The sequence below is a fragment of the Equus caballus genome, chromosome 2 (assembly GCF_041296265.1).
Source record: "Equus caballus isolate H_3958 breed thoroughbred chromosome 2, TB-T2T, whole genome shotgun sequence".
NCBI lineage: Eukaryota > Metazoa > Chordata > Mammalia > Perissodactyla > Equidae > Equus > Equus caballus.
Window position 1 is genome coordinate 7,136,990 of NC_091685.1, and position 20,563 is coordinate 7,157,552.

General features: G+C 41.7%; 1 protein-coding gene across 7 annotated transcripts in view; it reads right to left on the reverse strand.

Annotated features, from left to right (window-relative positions):
• The window catches only part of ZFYVE9 (zinc finger FYVE-type containing 9), a 193,048-nt gene extending 173,143 nt beyond the window's left edge, over positions 1 to 19,905 (reverse strand). For 2 of the 7 annotated variants that reach the window (XM_023636820.2, XM_023636818.2), the window contains exon 1: positions 18,051 to 18,436. The gene's annotated coding sequence lies outside the window, so the exon portion shown is untranslated. Of the gene's footprint in view, positions 1 to 18,050; positions 18,437 to 18,701; positions 18,899 to 19,655 lie in introns of those variants that run through there. The other 5 variants (XM_070259969.1, XM_070259974.1, XM_070259968.1 and 2 more) reach the window with 5 other exon arrangements.
• Between the last annotated feature and the right edge of the window lie 658 nt (positions 19,906 to 20,563).

Sequence of the window (20,563 nt, forward strand, 5' to 3'; positions counted from 1 at the left end):
TGTTCAGGGCTCCCATAATCTTTCCAGCGGGACTTTTATTACTCTAAAGCAGAATCAAAGGAGATCAACAGGGCCCCTCCATCAAGTTGCTTGTCTTTTTTTCCCCCAATGATGTCTTTTATTTCTTTCTCTTGTCTAATTACATTGCTAGTTCCTCCAAAAGCGATGACAATGGACATTTTCTTTCTGACTTTAATGAGAATTGTTTCAGTGTTTCACCATTAAGCTTGATATGGATTTTTTATTATATGTATATAATTAAAAACAACAGGATGCCAGAAGCTCCTAACAAAAAACAAGAGGAGGTCAATAGCTCCTTAACATTGTTGTTATTATTGTTCAATATTGGCCTATTCTTTTATTTTTTGGATTCCTTTTTTTTTAACATGGTAAAATATTGGTAATACAAAAATTTACCATTCTGACGATTTTTAAGTGTACAGTTCAGTGGCACTAAGTATACTCACATCGTTTTGCAACCATCATCTTCATCCATCTCCAGGACTTTTCCATCTTCCCAAAATGAGATCTGTATCCATTAAACACTACCTCCCTCTTCCCCTCAGCCCCTGGTAACCACTGTTCTACTTTCTGTCTCTATGAACTTGCCAATCATATCATTTTGCTAGCAAGGAATCTCAAGTCCTGAAAGGCCAAGTAACCTTCCCAAGGTCACCCAGCTGATTTCTGGCAGATAAAAGTCAAAAGTAAGCACTTACTTTGAAAGGAAAGTGGTGATCATCTGTAGCCAAACAGATCCACTTCATTTCCTTTTTTGCCTGAGGGCTTAGCCTTGGTCTGCTAGATTTCTGCAAGGTATCCATTTGACAGTCTCTCATCTTTTAATGGACAAATGTCAAAATTTGGGTTATACATCAATATGGTAATGAATTCCTAACAGGCTGAATAATGTTGACCATAAATACCTATCCATCTGAAGGCACACCTCAATGGCATGGCCTAGGGCTTGATTCTTGGTCTTTTCCTGTTCAATATTTTTATTAATGATTTGGATGTGGTCATTCATGGCACAATGATGAAATCTGTAACATGATATGAAGAAAAGTGCGACAGCTGGATCTGCTAGACCAAAGAATCAGTATTCAAAAGATCTAATCAAATTAGAATAATGAACTAAATCTATCTAACATGACGCTTTATAGAGATATATAGTTCTACATTCATGCTCAAAAAGACCCAAACTATTGAATTATCTGTTATAGAAAAAAGCCATCAGGACACAAGCTAACATAATCTCAGGCTGCACAATTAGAAATGTCTAAAATGGAGGGGTTTGCGAAGGGGGATTACTCATTCCAGGCTGTACTGAGCAACAGCACAGTTCATCTCAGCCCACATTCACTGAGTACCTACTGTGTGTGGACCACATTCGAAATACTGTCTTTAGTTTCAGTTCCAATCACAAGCCATGTCACATCTTGACAAACAAAAACATATCTAAGAGAAAAATAATTAAGAAAGATGTCTAGAAGTTTTTACTTATAAATGATAAAAGTAAGTTAGAAAAATTTAATCAGAAGATAATTATAACACTAATACCTAACATTCCCTTAGCACATATGTGGACAGTCACGGAGGTACGTCGCTTGTATCTCCCTTCAAGAAAGAACTTGCTGTTCAACATGCAGTTAGCTGACAGCCTCAGCTACAGTCCCTTCAGGACTCAAGCTGAGACCACTCTCTTCCTGGGCAATGCCCGCCAATGAGTGATCACAGCATGGCACTAAGGCTCAACCATTTCTGTCAAATGCAGGACTCTCTAATGAGGAATTTTTGCTCCAGAGTCTTCATTGGGTCTGAGACTCAGATCTGAACTACACTCTGAGGCTCTCTCTGCCAATTCTGTTTCCTCCCCCTTTCTTTTCGTAGGAGTCTACCCCTGGTCCCATATACCTCTTGTATTCCTAACTCTGTCTGGGCATCTGCTTCCAGAAGAACTCAAATTGGCACAGTTGGTACTCAAAATGGACTGGGAAAGAGGAAGGAAAGAATGGAGTTTGAAAACTAGATCACTTACTGTCCTACTGGCAATGAGGATCTCATCCTGGGCGATGTGTGAGGCACGGACAGTCCCTGGCACAAGCCAGTGGCCCAAATGTTAAAACTTTCTTGAGAAAAGTGCTAAAACTTTCTTGGGAGAATGTTCCCAAAGAGGAACACTCTGACTGGTATAATAATTCCAAGTTTGAAAAGTTTGAGGGGAACAACGCACCTAAGAACAATGAACAAGCTGGCTGTTAGGCTGCGCTGACTCCCTAGAGAGGGCAGCTAATGAACAACTGGAAACTCAGCATGAAAGCCAGGGTGCTCTCTGGTAGCTCACAGAAAGGTCTGTATCACTTATGGTAGGAAAGCAGGAAAAGATGAAGACCAAACTCAGGACAGTTAAGGACTGCACTGCTTCAAAGATGACTGAATGCTCAGTAGGAGCAAGTTTGTTATGCCAAGGTCAGGGTCCTGCTGTGGAAAACACGGAAGCCTGAGAGATGGGACAGGGACATCTAAGATGGTTACCCTGAAGATTTTGATTCTTCAGATTCCTCTGAACCCTCAAAGCCTGCAGGGATGACGTTAGCACTTCCCACTGTACAGGAACACACTTCAGAGGCCCTCTCACCTGCGAGGTAACAAGGGCTCCTCTCAGCATCTGTTCCCCACCTCCACTACTGATTACCATGATAATAGCTGTTAACCCTGCTAAGGACATCTTGGGCTTGATAAGGGAGAAAAGAGACCAAAGCCCAAAGTTGCTGCAAAAATTAACTAGCATACACCAGTAGGATCAGGGGAATACTGATGGTCCTGGATTTTGAGAATACTTCATAAAGGAAGCCAAAACACTAGACTGAATAAGGTAAAGTTAGACTGGGGGTGAGGAAGGCTACTGTCTCAGGATATGGGGATTACCACTGTGACAAGGACCTAGGGTTTGGTATAAACTCACTGCTAGGATGACTCACAGAAGCCTAGAAAAAAATGGCCCACAGTGAGTCAAGCTGAAATGCCTGAACTGACATGGCAGAGAGTGGAGAATGGGATTAAAAGGCTCAGGATAGTGGGTATGCTAGAATGGACATATTATGTGAGGTCACAAGATCCACAAGAGAATTATGTTCCATAAGAAAGTCCATAAGGCTCACAACTAGAAGGACCTGCAACTAAGATATACAACTATGTACGGGGGGGTTGGGGAAGATAAAGCAGAAAAAAAAAAAAGGAAGAAGATTGGCAATAGTTGTTAGCCCAGGTGTCAATCTTTAAAAAAAAAAAAAGTCCATAAGACACACCATTCACCAAGGCCATCAGGAACACACTGGTGAGAGGGGCACTAGCATCAGTAAGAAGTGGTGGCTCTCCTCTAAAGTAGAGACTATCACAGAATTTGGCTCATTGATAGCAATAAGGATGATGGTGCTATGAAGCAACAGCAACCAAGTGGTGGCACTTAAAACCAGAAGCTAGTGGACCACAGTGAGCATCACGACTGGCAAGGTGGGAGAGAGCCAATAAAGCTTGACCCACAAGGAGCAATGGCGACAGTTAACAGAACACGGTGTCATTAGAGCAAAATAGGTAGGCAATCAACAACAGTGCTGCTTAATAGATACAATCAAAACAAGGCAAGAACGGATAAGCACAAGGCTAAGAGTGGTTGCTTCAATAAAAAGCTACTATCCCTTGCCTAATTTCTGGACCGGAGTCAGTTTTCAGATCAGATCCACTGACTTAAGGAGATGGCTAAGTCCCTCCGCAAAGAGATCTATGGCTATTTACTCAGGTGACTATATAGTGGGGAAAGGAAAATACCCAGACATCTGAAGAACTATTGGTCACAGAATCTGAGTTGATATTGATATCTGGAGACCTGGAACATCATTATGGCCCTATTATAGGTGAAGGAATAAGGAACTAAGCAATAAATGCAGTCCTGGCCAAAGTCTAGCTTACAATCGGTCCACTAGTCCACAGACCCAATCAGCAGTCATTTTCCCAGGCCCTGGATATAAAAATGGGATTGGCATACTTGCTAGTTGGGTTAAACACGACCCTGGGTCCTTGGGAATAAGAACTATCATAGGGGAAAAGGCCAAGTGAAACCTGAAAATGTCTGCCCACGCCTTGGCCAAAATAGTAAATCAAAAGCAGTATTGTGTAGTGGGTAGAGGTAAGAGGAATGGCAGAGAGAGAGCTACCCTTAACAACTTCAAACATGTAGGTGGTTTGGGCCAGCCTGGTGGCCAAGTGGTTAAAGTTCCATGCGCTCTGCTTCTGCCGCCCAGGTTCACTGGGCGCGTACATACTCCACTCATCAGCCATGCTGTGGAAGCATCCCACATATAAAATAGAGGAAGACTGGTACAGATGTTAGCTCAGGGCTAATCTTCTTCAAGCAAAAAAAAAAGAGGAAGATTGGGAACGGATGTTAGCTTAGGGTGAATCTTCCTCACCAAAAAAAAAAGCATGCAGGATGAGTAGTCCCTTTCATACGTTTGCTTAATTCACCAGTCTGGCCTCTGCAAAAACCAGCTGGATCCTGGAGAATTATTAGAGCCTATCACAAGCACAACCAAGTAGTAGCCACGACCACAGCTGCCATTCTAGATAGCATGTTTGCTACAGCAGATAAATGCAGCCTCAGGTATATGGCACGCAGCCATCGATTTGGCAAATGAGTTCTCTTCTATCCCAATCAGAAACAGTTCCTTTGACATGGAATAAAAAGTAGTATACATTCACAGTTTTACCTCAGGGCTATATTAATTCTCCTACTCTGTCATAAAATAGTCTGAAGAGATCTGGACTCAGAACAGCACATTGGTCCATTAAATCAATGACATCATGTTGATTGTGTAAGACGAGCAAGAGATGGCTAGAATGCTGAAGGACATGATAAGACACGTGCTCCAAAGGGTAGAAGAAAAACTCTACAAATATTTGGAAATCTGCCTTTTCAATATTTGGAAATCAACTTTCAGTGAAGTTTTAGGAGTCTAGTGGTCAGGGTCATGCTAACACAACCCCTCCAAAACAAAAAGACAAGATTGCTGCATCTTGCAACCCCCAGTTAATAAAAAAAAGCACGACATCTGGTAGGCTTCTTCAGATTCTAGAGGCAACACATTCTATGCACAAGAATACTGCTGTGGCCCATGTCCTGAGTGATATGAAAGGCTGCCAGCTTTGAGCGAGGGAAACAACAGTGCAGCAGGTCCAGGTTGTAGTGCAAGCAGTCCCTATGCTGTTGGAGGTATAAAGATGCAGTATAAAGTTTATAACAAGTCGCAGTGGGAAAACCACAATCCAGGCCCCTGGAGTTCTACAGGAAAGTCATGCTATTAGAAAAACAGCTCCTGGGGCTGGCCCTGCGCCCCAGTGGTTGGGTTTGCATGCTCCACTTCAGTGGTCCCGGGTTTCACCAGTTTGGATCCTGGGCAAGGACATGGCACCACTCGTCAAGCCATGCTAAGGTGGCGTTCCACATAGCACAACCAAAAGGACCTACCTCTAGAATATACAACTACGTACTGGGAGGCTTTGGGGAGAAGAAGAAAAAGACCAAAAAAAAAAAAAGATTGGCAACAGATGTCACCTCAGGTGCCAATCTGAAAGAAAAAAAATAACAAAAGAAAAACAGCTCCAAGTCTGCCACTGGGCTCTGGTAAGAGAACGCTTGACCACTGGGCACCATATGCCCAGAAGTGTCCATAATGAGCTGGCTTCAATAGGACTCTCCAAGTCATAAAGTCAAGCAAGCTCAGCAACAATCCATTACGAGATGGAAATGGTGCATCAAAAATCAAACCCAAGCAGAACCAAAGGGCACAAGTTAGCTACATAAATAGGCAGCCAAGACTTCCCTGACACAGCACCCTTTCCTCAGCTCACATCTACAGCTGTTGGGGGGATCCTATATGACCAACTTAAGGAGGAGATAAAAGCCAAAGCTTGGCTTACAAATAGGTCAGCTCAGCATGTGAATGCAAGCTGAAAAAAAAAAAAAACAACAGCTTCATATACCCACACTTAGGGGTGATCTTGACAGTGGACAGGGAAAATCTTCCTAATGATGGAATTTCAAGTGATGCACCTGGCCATGAATTTAGTGTATAAAGAAAAGCAGCCTGAGGTGAGAATATATACAGACTCACGAGCAATGGCAAATGGACTAACTGGTCAGAGGCCTTTAAGGAAAAAGACTATACAATGGATGCAAGAAGGTATGAGTGGAGACAAACATATGAACATACAGGAGTGGGCATAAAAGTGCGAAAATCTTTTTCATGTGTTCATGCCCATCAGAAAACATCTAATGCAGAATGAACAACCAAGTAGGGAAAGTGACTCAGACAGTTCACATTAGCCATCCCAGAACTGGTAGCATGGGGACATGAATAGAGAAGCCACTCTGGCAGAAATGAAGATAGAAGCAGTGAAGGAGGCATAGACTCCCACTTACCCAATCAGGACACTGACGCCTCTGAACATCCAACCCACGAGCAACAGAGACCAACAATGAGCCCCCAATATAGCACTAGGCCTCAAGCTGATCAACAACTACTCGGTGGGAAGGTGACCACACTGTGTCCTTCCACCCTGGAAGGACCAGCAATTGATCCTCACGGGTATTCAAAAGACACATATTCCAGGTATGGATTTGCCTTGTCTGCCCAGAGCTCCAGCCTCACCACTAAAGAAGGGCTTACAGAGTACCTAATCCACAGACATGGAGTCCCACATAACATTGCATCCAACCAAGGGGATCATTTCATAGTGAAGGAATTGTGGCAGTGGGCCCATACCATGGGATCCAGTGGTCTTATCACATAACACCACAAGCCTTACAAAGTATTGGAATGGCCTACTGAAGACATACTTGATGCACCAGCCCAGAGACAAGCATGGTGTGCTAGCCTCTAGGATGCAGTATATGCACTGATTCAGAGCTATGTTCCCAGCAGGAAGAACACATGGTTCCGAGAACCAAGAGGTAGAAGCAGAAAAGGCCCCCACTTACTGTCGCTCCCAATGATCCACTGGAGGACTTCGTGCTTTCCATCCCCACAACACTGGGTTTTACAGAGTTAGAGGTCCTGGGCACTCTTTTGTCAGCAGATCACACCGAACTACAAGTTACACCTGCAGCCTGGGCATTTGGGACTCTTTGGGTCCCAGGAGCAGGAAGCAAGAATAGGAATCACCATCATGCCAGGGTTAATTAACCCTCATCCTCAGGAGGAGGAAGAGCTGTTGTTACATAATGGGAATAAGAAGGAGAATAAGTGGAACTCAGACGATCCATTCAGGTACCACTTGATACTCCTTGCTCAATTGTGACTGTGAAACGACAAATGTAACCACCTGAGCCGGAGAAGAGTATGGTTCTCAGACCCCCTCAGAAATGAGGGTTGGGTCATACCACTAGGTAAACCACCAAGACCAACAGAAATGATTGCTAATGGCAAAAGAATTTAGACTGGATAGTGGAGACAACGAGAACCATTGTGTCCTGAGACCAGCTACAGAGAGAGGGGCTAAAGCTCATCTCATTAACCTACTTCTAAGTTTCCCACCAGGAAGAGAGGTCCATGGAACCAAGGAAGAGCTGCTCTCAGAAAATATTTGGAGACACAGATCTGTTAGCCCAAGAAATGACTGTGGCAATCACTTGGATCTCCCTTTGGAAAAGAACTTGCATTCAGGTGCAAGGAGTGCAGTTAGCTAACAGCCTCCTGCTGCAGCATGTTCAGAATTCATCTTGGCTTTCCAGTCGAGGCCATACTCTTGGGCAGCTACTAGCCAGTGACTAAACATGGTGGGTGTACTAGAACCTGGCCATTTCTTCCCAATGCAGGACTTCTCTAACAGGCAATTTTTGCTCTGGAGCTCCCTACTGGGTTGGCTGAGATGTTTTTTTTCAGATCTGCATCACAGACTGAGATCACTGAGGCTCTCCTTGGTCAATTCGGCTTCCTCTCCCTTTCCTTTCACACGCATTCTATTATCTACTCCTCATAAAATCTCTTGCACTACTAACTGCATGTCGATGTCTGCTTCCCAGGGAATGAAACCAACACACTATGTAATTAGTTCTCTATAAGAATCATCTCATTTAACCCACTACAGTATTACTGTTACTCCCATTTTATAGATGAGAAAACTGAGGCACAGAGAAAGTAACTGTCTTGCCCAAGATCACACAGTAAAAGCAGTGGAACTAAAATTTGAACCTAGGCAGTCTGATTCCAAAGTCCAAGCTTTTAATCGCTCTGATAGTAAAGCTAAGATATTATCTTGTTGCCTTCAGATACTAAGATGAGAGTAATTATTCTGTATAATTTTAGACAGAAAAACAACAAAAGGATAGATATTAAACAAAAGCAGATCTTTGGCTAAATACAAAAGAAATTTTTTTTCTAATAATCAGCACTAACCAACAACAGAATGAGGTCCTTCGGGAAGTAATCAGAGCCTGTCACCTAGGGGTTCAAATAGTCACAGATATTGTGAGGGTGAGGCTTTATAAAACAGATAAAAGTTGACCTGGACCAGTAAAAAGTGTACTATTTAAGTATTAAGTGGAAAAAAAAAAGGTTTCCACAGCCAGTAAGTCTGAGTGACAGACTGCTAAACAAAGTTAAATAAATTTCTTTACTTTTACACCTCAAGTTTTTAAAATACTAATGTGTATTTGTAAATCTCTACCTGAGGGATATGGTATGCTGAAAAACGTAAACTTATTTGACTGAAGAGCACTACCTTGATGGGGCCGGCCAAGTGGTTAAGTTCGTGGGCTCTGCTTCGGGGGCCCAGGGTTTCGCCATTTCAAGCCATGCTGAGGCAGCATCCCACATGCCACAACTAGAAGGACCCACAACTATGTACTGGGGGCTTTGGGAGAAAAAGGAAAGATAAAAAATAAAATCTTTAAAAACAAAAAGAACACTTCCTTGCTCCTAGCCTAGGATGATTTCTTTCCAAAGTCAAGATTCACTGATCCAAGGACTCCAGAAGAAGCTAACGAGAAAAAGGATGAGAATTTTCTAGCTGGTTAACAATTTTCCAACTAGTCAAAACATCACCTGTCTACCTACATGTCAATACTAGGATCTCTAATACCTTGAGGGTGGGAAGGCTATATAAAAGTTTTGTCACTAAAATGCACTTCATTCTTTTTTAATGCAAAACATACCCTCCTTTGTTTTATCAACAAACTCTCTGAAGATCTACAATAACGGGGCCACATTTGAATTACTGAATTCTCACTTTATGAACACGATAAAAGCTTTAATTATTTCAAGTATGCTACTGATGACCCGGTTATTTTCATATAACACAGCTCTAGATGGATTTTTCTCAAACACATACACATTATTGGAAGAAAGGGGAGAAGAAAGCTGGTAATACGTAGAGAAGGAAGAGGCCTCAGTCACAAACTATCCAGCTAATTACCAGCTTCTGTGTTTTTGTTCAGAAATATATTCTCTTTGTTTATTACAGGGAAAACTTTAACGTAAATTACAATCCTTTGGTCTTGATTCTGCTATCTTCCTCAGGCACGACCCACAGCCACTGTCCCCCTTCTGTTACTTGATTAATAACATCTAATCACTATCGCCTAGAGTTGTCTACATGCTATCTATCTTTTCATTCGGTTCTTCTTTAGAAATACTGAATAGAATATTAACTGTGGAAGGGGCCTTTACATCTAGTCCACCACTCATTTTCAAATCAGAGAAATGAGGTCCAGAGATCAGTTATCACATTTTTCTAATAACAGCAAGGCAGACATTTATCTACCTCAAAATTATGTACATTAAAGCCGAAATTCCCAAAATACATGCAACATACACATCTTTTTCTTATACAAAATGCTACATGCCAGTAGTCTACTTCAAAGGCAAATATCCACCACAGTCAATCAACTAAAGCTGTGCTCTCCTAATATGAATACTTCCTAAAGCACTATGGAAAATCTTAAGATAAAACAAATACAGAACACATGAGGAGGGTCACATGAGTAAAAAGTGTGGACTTTGTAGTCAGAAAGATATGGTTTGGATGAATGATGTGGACTTAGGAAAATCAATGAAACTTTCCAAGCCTCAGTTCCCTCAGCTGTAAAACAGGATACTATAGGATCATTTTAAAAATTAGAAATAACATACGTGAAACACCTGACAGAAAGATGGCACACTGTTGACAAAGCTTTTAAATTACACAAATAAGTAACACAAGGTAAAAGAAATCAATGAAAACCTGGTAAACCCGGAATCTTGGAAAGACTGGCTAGTGGGGCATGCAGAAACAGGAGTGAGGAATGATCAGAGTGGAACCAAATCATGAGGAGCTGTGCCAGATTACAGACTCTCAACCTTGTTTTTTAGACACTGAGCAGAAAGTTCCAAAAGTGACCTCACAATAACCTCAAAAATAATTTACTTCAGCTACTAATTTAAAAAAAAACAAAAACTATGGGCAGTTATTACATCGCTAGAATCACAAAAAGGTCTAGATGATGCATTCTACAGTTTCAAGGGTTTTCTCAAACTGGCAATGTTTTACTTCACTTACTTTTAAGGAGGTATTTCTCTCATGCAATTGAAAATACAAATGGAGACTAAAATTTATATAAACACTGACAGAATGTTTTCACAAAATTTTGTTAGTGCTTGCTCATTATTTTAATAAGGAGAATTTTGAGATAGGCTCTGTCATTCTTTGAAATAATAATAAAAACATATACCATTTACTCTTTCTCCATTTTATTTTTTTTTACACTTTTTTTTTTTTGAGGAAAATTAGCCCTGAGCTAACTGCTGCCAATCCTCCATTTTTCGCTGAGGAAGACTGGCCCTGAGCTAACATCCATGCCCATCTTCCTCTACTTTATATGTGGGATGCCTACCACAGCATGGCTTGCCAAGCAGTGCCATGTCCACACGCGGGATCCGAACCGGCAAACCCCGGGCCACCAAAGTGGAACGTGCACACTTAACCACTGCGCCACCGGGCAGGCCCCCTTTCCATTTTAATAAAAGGAATTCTGGCAGATAAACCACCAAACCTTAACCATGAAAGGTTCGAAAAGAATCATATGACAAACAGAAATGCTACATTAATCCCAGCAAAAAGCCTCCAGAACTGCTGTTTTTTGTAACCTTATAAAGAAATTATGGCATCCAAAGCAACTAAAAGACTATATAACAAACCAGTGGAAGCCTTTCAGCCCACTCAGTTCAAAGTCAGCATTACAGGTTCTAAAAGTAATCATAATCAAGTGGGAAAATACCGTGGGTGATCCATTGTATGTAAAATGAAAGCCCAAAATTTGCACTTAGTCTACTCAAACAACAGTTCCCTGCAGTAATTCCTATTTTGAAAAACTTTAGAAATATTAGTAAGTCATTATTGCTGACTATGTCCTACAGAAACCTCATACGAAAGCTTTAACACCTAGAATGAGAACAAACAATAGGAGACTATACCACATATACAGTAAAGAACAATGACTAATCCGTATTTTTTTTTTGAGGAAGATTAGCCTTGAGCTAACTACTGCCAATCCTCCTCTTTTTGCTGAGTAAGACTGGCCCAGGGCTCACATCCGTGCCCATCTTCCTCTACTTTATATGTGGGATGCCTACCACAGCATGGCTTGCCAAGTGTTGCCATGTCCACACCCGGGATCCGAACCGGCGGACCCCGGGCCACCGAAGTGGAACATGCGAACTTAACCGCTGTGCTACCGGGCCAGGCCCAACTAATCTGTATTCATATAGAATCATATATCATGGAGAGGTAACAGTAATCCTTAAAATCTGTCAGACCTGAGTGCTTAGAAATGTTAATAGTCAAATATGCAACTGGACTCTAACTTTTTAGAAATGTTTTAGCAGTTAAAGGAAAACTAAACCTAAGGCTTATAATTGCCTTTTGTTAAGCAATATTCTTAGAAGACAACCTTTTACAGTTGAAGTCTCCATAACCACTACCCGCTTCACCACCCAATATGGTTAACCAATTCCACTGAGTTCACTGTTTACTAAAAAGGAAACTAGAAAGTTCACAGCTTTTGTCCTCAAGCCAAAAAAAAACTCATTATCAAAGAATCTGGCAATTTATCTGCAAGTAAAAGCTTCAACAATTTACCTAATGACTGCAAACAAAAGTTATAAACCTCAGATAGAGCCTTAACTTACTTCTTTACACCTACTAGGATGGCTATAATCAAAAAGACAGATAATAACAAGTGCTGGTGAAGATGTGAAGAAACTGGAACCCTCATACACTGCTGCTAGGAGGAATGCAAAACCGTGCAGCTGCTTTGTCCTCAAAGGTTTAAACAAAAAGCTACCATTTGACCCTGGCAATTCCACTCCTAAGTATACACCCAAGATAAAGGAAAACATTTGTACAGGAAATGTTCATAGCAACATTATTCATAATAGCCAAAAAGTGGAAACAACCCAAACTGATGCATGAATAAATCAAATGTGGTATATCCATACAATGGAATATTATTTGGCAATACAAAATTACTGATACATGCTACAACATGGATGCTTCCTGAAAACATTATGCTAAGTAGGGGCTGGCCCCGTGGCCGAGTGGTTAAGTTCGCGAGCTCCGCTGCAGGCGTCCCAGTGTTTCATTGGTTTGAATCCTGGGTGCGGACATGGCACTGCTCATCAAACCACGCTGAGGCAGTGTCCCACATGCCACAACTAGAGGAACCCACAACGAGAAATATACAACTATGTACTGGGGGGCTTTGGGGAGAAAAAGGAAAAAATAAAATCTTAAAAAAAAAAAAAAAAACATTATGCTAAGTAAAAGAAGCCAGTCACAGATTGTATGATTCCATTTATATGAAATCTCCAGAACAGACAGGCAAATCCAGAGAGACAGAAAGTACATTAGGGGTTGCTTAGGGCTGGCAAGACTAGAGGAAATTCAGAGGGACTGCTAATAGTAATGGGTTTCTTTTTAGAATGATAGAAACGTCTAAAATTAGATAGTGGTGATGTTTGCACAACTCTGTGAATATACTAACAGCCACTGAATTTTACGCTTTAAATGGGTAAATTGTGTGGTATGCGAATTAGATCTCAATAAAGCTGTTACCAAAAAAATAGAGCCTTATGTAATACTCTAAATTTAATTGAAAAACATGTGTTCTTCACTTCACATTTCACAGCCTCTCTACAGTTAATATTATCTCAAACTGCCAGAAGAACCCAGGGCTGAATATATCCAAATTCCCTAATTCACGAAAAATTCTGGACTCATTTTATCATTTCCTTAAGTCTTACATCTTAAGACTCCTTCCCTCAAAAGGCAATAAATTTCAATTTAAATCTAATTTTTAAAAATCTAGGGCACGGATTTACTACTTCTGTATTTTAAAAAATGCAACAGGGCTGGCCCAGTGGCGCAGCAGTTAAGTGCGCACTTTCCACCACTTCGGTGGCCCGGGGTTCATCAGTTCAGATCCTGGGTGCAGACATGGCACTGCTTGGCAAGCCATGCTGTGGTAGGTATCCCACATATAAAGTAGAGGAAGATGGGCATGGATGTTAGTTCAGGGCCAGTCTTCCTCAGCAAAAAGAGGAAGATTGGCAGCAGATGTTAGCTCAGGGCTAATCTTCCTCAAAAAAGAAAAAAAAAAAAAAGCAACAGAACTACCATCATAGACATTAAGTCACATATCCTTAAGGATATATCATCATAAGTAATCAGAAAGATGATAAATCACTATAGAATTATCAACCAAAGAAACTATTATAGTCAAAAGCCTAGGGCTGCAAAAGCATTTTTTAAGCTTAAGTAAACAAATGTAAGGATTTTAAACAAAAAAACAATTTACAGAAAAAGTTTTAAGATTTTTAAAAATAGTTCTGTAATATAAAATTCCAAATGCCTTAGGATCCCCATCAACATTAAGTTCTCCCTTTCCTTTGCCCAATATGAACTCAATGATTTTTTCTTGATTTCAATGTGTCCATAGAGATTTCCTCTTCTTTACCCTATTTTACTAAAAGTTCTCAAAAAGTATTTCATAAGTACAAAACATTACATACTGTTCTAATTTTTCCAATAGTTCATTTCTAAAAATGGGCTATTTACAATAATTCAAGAGAAAAAAATTTTAAGTACTCCTTAATTTGTAAAATAGCAAATCTTTTTAAAATAATATTTTTGAATTATTTTATTAACTAAATTTATTGAGTATTATAAAGTATAAGGCATTCTACTAACTACACATAAAAAAATTCTAACTCTACTGACACCTTGGTTCTCCTTAATTTAGTAATCTCTACTACTTCAAAATTGATCATATTGATTTTATTTCTTAGCAGTAAACTGTATAAATAATTATCTTTCAAGCTCTTTCAAACAGAAGTAAACAAGAAGTATATTTTCCACTTCCTGAGTAACACTGATTTACCAGGACTCTCGGGACTGAACTGTAGCTCTGATTTACATATTATATGATTTAATCCTCACAATAATCCCATAAGGTAGGTATTATCAGATTCATTTTATACAAGAGTAAATTGAGGCTTAAAGGGGGTAAGAAACTCATCCAGGGTCACATAGGTTATAAGAAAAGACTGGAACCCACACCTGACAGGTTATAAAATCTAGTTCTAATCATACTGCAGATTGTAAGAAAAAGTCTATGTTTGGAAGATTCTTCAATTCTTAAATAATGTAAGCTTAATAAATTGATATCATTTTTTGAAAACTAAGTACATGAACTATTCTCTTCAGTAACTGCAACAACCTTTCACTGATTACTAAATACTAAAAATGTAGCTTTACATTATGCAAGTCGGGTACACAGAAGTAAAATCAAAGATCACATAAAACTCTAAAAATGAATAATTTGTAACAAGTGTACCCTATACACAGGGAATAGCTAATTTTTAGCTAAAAATGATATGGAAAATATGGGTGTGTAATAAGATCAAAATTGTTTTCTATTAAAAATTTCAAAGAATTCCAAAAGTAGGCTCATTCTCTAAAAAAATTAAAGCTACCAAGTTTTAGGCCACATAGAACTCCAACGTCTGGCTTTTGTTTTCCCCAAAAGCAGGAATGGAAATGAACATTTACTGAGCACGTTCTATGTGACAAACACTGAGCTAATTGTTTTTGATTGCTTTTATCTCATGGACCCTGTTCTACTTCCCAGTGAGGGGTGCTATCACTCCAACAGTAATAAGAAGAAACTCAGGATCTAAACGTCACATTGCTCTAAGAGTTGGAGTAAGGATTCCTGTCCACATCTGACTCCATACTGTGCACCACCAACATGCAATTAACAACCCTAAAACACACAACACACACGTACACACACCATTCCTTTAGAAACCTAAGAATTTAAGTTAAAATCCAGGCAGTTATCCTTCAAACAAGCTTTGTGTCTTGCAACTGGTCTGTGGCCAGCACATAACAGGTACCAAACAAAAGTTTACTGCATGGAATGAACAGTGGTAACTTAGCAACAGAGGAAGAAATCGGATCATCTCCACTGACTGTGTCATTCTAAAGGAGTTAATACAAAACTATCACTTACCAGGAAACATATACAATTATCTCCTTAAAGAATAAAACACTGAATCAGGAATTAGAAGAGAAAGGAAAGACCATACATAAAAATTATTACTATCCTTAGAAGGCAAGCTACTGGATTCAACATAGGAGGCTTAAAGAGAGATCTAGCACGTTCCACTCAATTACAACACGTCTGACCCTGCCTTGTAACAGTTAATTAAACATGTCCTGCTTCCACAGTTAGCTAGTTGCTAGCAGAGACCCTGGTCATTTTTGTGTTTTTGTGTTCCCAGAACACCAAACACAGGACCTGGTGCTTAATATTAATAGCTAAAATTGTATAAAGATCTGTTACAGATTACAAAACTTTTTCAGATGTATTTACCCTAAAAACCTTGCAAGGTAAGTATAGTAACTATCTGCATTTTACAGACAACAACAGTGAGGTCCAAGGAGATTAAGTGCCAAGACAAGTAGCCAGCCATCCTTCTATAACACCACAGCTACCACAAAAGGCTCTCAATAAATGTTTGTTGATTGAATCAGCTGTCCCTCAAAATATCATTTTTCTTTCTAAGATTATAACACCATTATCTGTTGCCACAAGAAATGACTGTATTGCCACTTAAAATTGATAGCTTTGCTAGAAAACAGACAACTTTCATTCAACTTGCCAAGGTTAGTTCACTTTAAACTTTTATATCAGTGATTCTCAAACTTTAGTAGGACTAAGAATAAGGGAGCTTGATAAAAATGAAGACCCTTGGGCCACCATCATTCCTAGAAATTCTGATCCAAGGGGCCAGGAATCTGCATATTTTAATCAGCACTCTCAGCTGATTCTAACGTTGGTAGTCTTTAGGGAAACTGAAAAACTGAATTAGATTTTTTAAAACCTAAATTAATGCACAAAAAAAATTAAGCCAACTTTTTACTATTATAAATATTTAAGCAAAATCTTACAAAAACAATACAAGGGTACCACATATGACAGGACAGGTCCTCAAAAACATTTACTACACTAAACCTCCCTAGACCTCAGGAGCTTCCCACGCTACACACGAGGCAAGTCAGGGGTCTTCTAAGTGGTTACTCTTGTTCTTCTATTTTACCGACGAATTCAACTGTGATTGCAACGCAATTTAGTAAAGCATTTTTATAGGTCTTAAACACATAACTGAATGTTAAACAGTAAGATTAAACAGTCAACTTTGGACCTAATATATAGAAATAATAATTTAAAAATCACCAACAGTACAAGCCAATTTTAAATTTTATACGACCATCAAAACGTACTAACTGTGAGATTATGGGTTCCTTTCCCCCCATTACTAAATATTTATTGAGAGTCAACACAGTAGCTTTCTGTACTTTCTGAATTTTCTACAATAAGCATATTTTTTTCATGATTATAAAAGTTTTAGAAGTATTTATCAATCGTACGACCTTCAAATACATAACAGGAAAACAAGAATAACCTGTAACCACATCTATCATAAACCATAAACACTGATATACCTGACATGGTATCAAATTGCAATCACTAACTTTTTTTACATTAACACCAGAACAAATCACTTAACTTGTAAAATTTAGAATATGTTCCATTTCCATCAGGCATCTGTTATTAGGACAGTTAGCATGACTTTTTAAAATCCTCTTGTCATCCATTCTATGTATCTAGTCAGGTGGAACATTTTTGTAGCGAGAATGGAGGCATTAAAATATTTACACACTCTTATTGGGAGACAAGGGGGAACAGACCTTTGCAATTTTTTCTTAAAAGGTATTTTTGTAATTGTATTTATCTAGGAATCTTAACATCGCAAAGCTGGGACGGGGCTTTCTCCAAGGCAGACCACGCTTAGGGGCAAAATGTAATAGACGAAGGCCGGGAAGAGCGACCGGCAGGTGATGAAATTTCACCTCAAATAAGACGCCAAAGGTTGTTTTCAAGCCAGTCAGCTCGGTGAATGACACTCCAGGGGTACCAGGGCTTTCGGGGCCCGCACGTTCTGCTCTCCAATCCCCATCCCGCCCTCCCGCCCTTCCCCCCGGGACTCTGCGGGACTCAGGATGGGGCGCGGAAAAGCCAAAGATGTTTGCAAACATGCGCCCTCCGCCTCGCTCCGGGATGTACGTGCAGGGCCCGGGGTAAGAGGCTGCGCTCTGCCCGGGGCCAACCCGAAGGGTGCCAGTGCCCCCGCCCGCCCCCGGCTCCACACAGCGGGCTGCGCCGGAACCGAGGCCGGGCGAAGGCTTCTCGGCGGCGCGGGGCCTAGTCGCCCCCCATGCGCCTCCAGCCTTTGGGGGACGCGGGGAGGAAGGGCTGAGGCTCCAGAGCTGCGGGGTGGGGGCGGCGGCCACAGCGGCAGGACGCCCCGTCAGCCCGGCTAGAGGGCTGCCGCCAGGGCCCTCCCGGGAGGCCGAAGGCCAGCGAGCCCGCGACCGCGCCGCGCCACACTCACCTCGAGCAGCGGCCGCCGCCGCCTCAGCATGGCCGGGGGGGTCGTCCCCGAGCCGACAGCCTCCTCCGGAGAGCACCGGCGCGGCCCCAGGCGCCGCCGCGAAGCCTCCCACTCCTGAAGGGGCTGTGCTCGCCGCTGCTGCTGCTGCTGCTGCTGAGGCCCAGCGCCCGCCGAGCCGCATCGGGCTCCCGGGCCGCCGCAGCCACGCGGATCCCGGAGGAGCGCCGCTGAGCCGGGCCGGGGGCGCAAGGCTCCGGCGGGACGACCGAGGCGCTGCAGGCGGGGATCCTCGGCGAAGCCTCCAGCGTCGCCGTGGCCGCTCCTGCCGCCGGCGCCGCTGGGCCACAGCGCCCCCTGGACCCCGCGCCCGGCTACGGCGCCGGGACTGCGGCGGCCGCCCGGGCACGAGCGTCCGCGAACGCGAGGGAGCGCGGCCTGGGGATGGCGGGGCCCGCGCGCCTGGAGCCGCCCGCGGCCCCCAGCCCGCCGCTGAGGACGCCTCCCGGGGGCAGAAGCTCCTCGGTCCCCACAGACCCCAGCGGGCCCCGCCCCGACCCGACCCCCGCACCCCCACCCTCAGGCCCCGGGCACCTTTGCTCCTTTTCCTTCTCTCCAGAAGGTACGTGAACGTTCCTGTCGCTCGGACCTCACCTGAGAGCAGGAGTGTGAGGGAATCTCCTCGTTTTCATCCCTTGATGATTCGAGGGGAAGCCCCTCTAATCCCTTCAGTGTCGGGGTGTAAGAAGAGTGACCCAGAGCCACCCCTTTTCCCCGCACACGTACAAAGTCCTCTCCTAAACAGCTGAAGGAATTGTCTTTGACCTTAACTTCTTTTGGATCTACTGTGCAGATCATTACAGAAATTTCCTACAGATACCAAACCCTTAACCGTCACCTCCCCCAAAATAGAAAAAGATAATAATATGCCGAGCAAAAGAAGAGACTAGCCAACGGGTTGTCCTGAAATTCATAAACAACTTAAAGGTAAGAAAAGAACCATCCATCTTTTCTAACTAACCCCTCCACCCCTGCCAAATCCCAGGTAAGGCGCTGAAGGAAGGAAATTGTTTGTTTATTGAAGTATAGTTGATATACAATATTATATTCGTGTAAGGTGCACAACATAGTGATTCGACATTTATATACGTTATGCCATGATCGCCACAAGTCTAGGAACCATCTGTGACCATACAAAGTTATTGCAATATTACTGACTATATTCCCTATGCTGCACATTACATCCTCATGATTTATTTATTTTATAACTGGAAGTTTGAAGAAATTGTTATATAGCAGGGGCTGTGGAATCATTCTGTTTACTGATACCCCATATTCTATCTCACTCAAATTCCAGAGTGCAAATATCAGAACTGAAAAGAAAAAAAGACTGTCAGAAGGGAAGCAGGGAAAGAGAGAGATTCTCCAAATCCTCTGGTCCCAAATTTTTCCAAATATGTTATTTTATCATAGAGTAGTATAGTAGAATGAGCAGGAATTTGGTACCAGACAGATCCTGATACTACCAATTCCAGCTCTGTCGTATTTAGCTTTATGACCCTGGGCAAGTTACATAATGTTTCTGAACCTCTGTTTTCAAATGCCTACCTTGGGAGTTGTTGTGAAGACTGGAGATAATTCACGTACAGGAACTGGCCCATGGAAGGTATTCAGTAAGTGTTAGTTCCAGTTATTGTTGGTTCCAAAACATCCTCTCGGTCTTTCTTAGATTCAAGATTGTTCCCATCTGCTTTTGTTCTTTCTCCCTCAGTGGGTGTGTGTGTGAATGTATTCCTATCAAAAGACAGGTGCAGCATCCTTCATCATCCTCAGTCTGGGTAAAATTTCCCTAAATTTCACTAATGGATTTATGTAACATCCCTCCACTGAAGAATAATGGAGTCTCATACACTGGATCCTGTGACATTCTGTTGAATAGCAGATATTGGCATAGAACCGATATGTTTTTCTGTATAGAAAGAATTATAAGGCAGTGTCACCGTACTTTAGGTTGTGTCCTAATAATAATAAATGTTAATGAGAAAATTATATAAGGTCTCTGGGAACTTTCAAGTAATAATTGAGCAGCCACCGTGGAGAAAATATAACCTAACAGCTCTCCTCCAATCAATCATACAGCTGTTTCTGTACAATCCTGAGCGTGCCTTCACCACCTACTTCTGAGTCACATTACAAAAAAAACACTATCCCCTTTTTATAACAAGAGAAACTGGGGCTCAGAGAGAAACTATGATTCATCCTGACAACAACTCTATGAATTAAGTACTCTACTACCACACTTGTACATGTGAAACACATCCAACCTAAGGAAAAGCTGGAAGTAAACCCTGAGATTCCTTCAGTCTCCTGTCTGATCCCCTAACACTTCTTTCTGCTATATTCAGAAAATGCTATAACAGTAAGTCACTCTTGCTAAAAATTTTCAGTCTAGAGAAATGGGTCCTTTAAGTTAGATCGGTTTGACAACCTAATGTTAGCTCTGTGTTTTCCAAGCC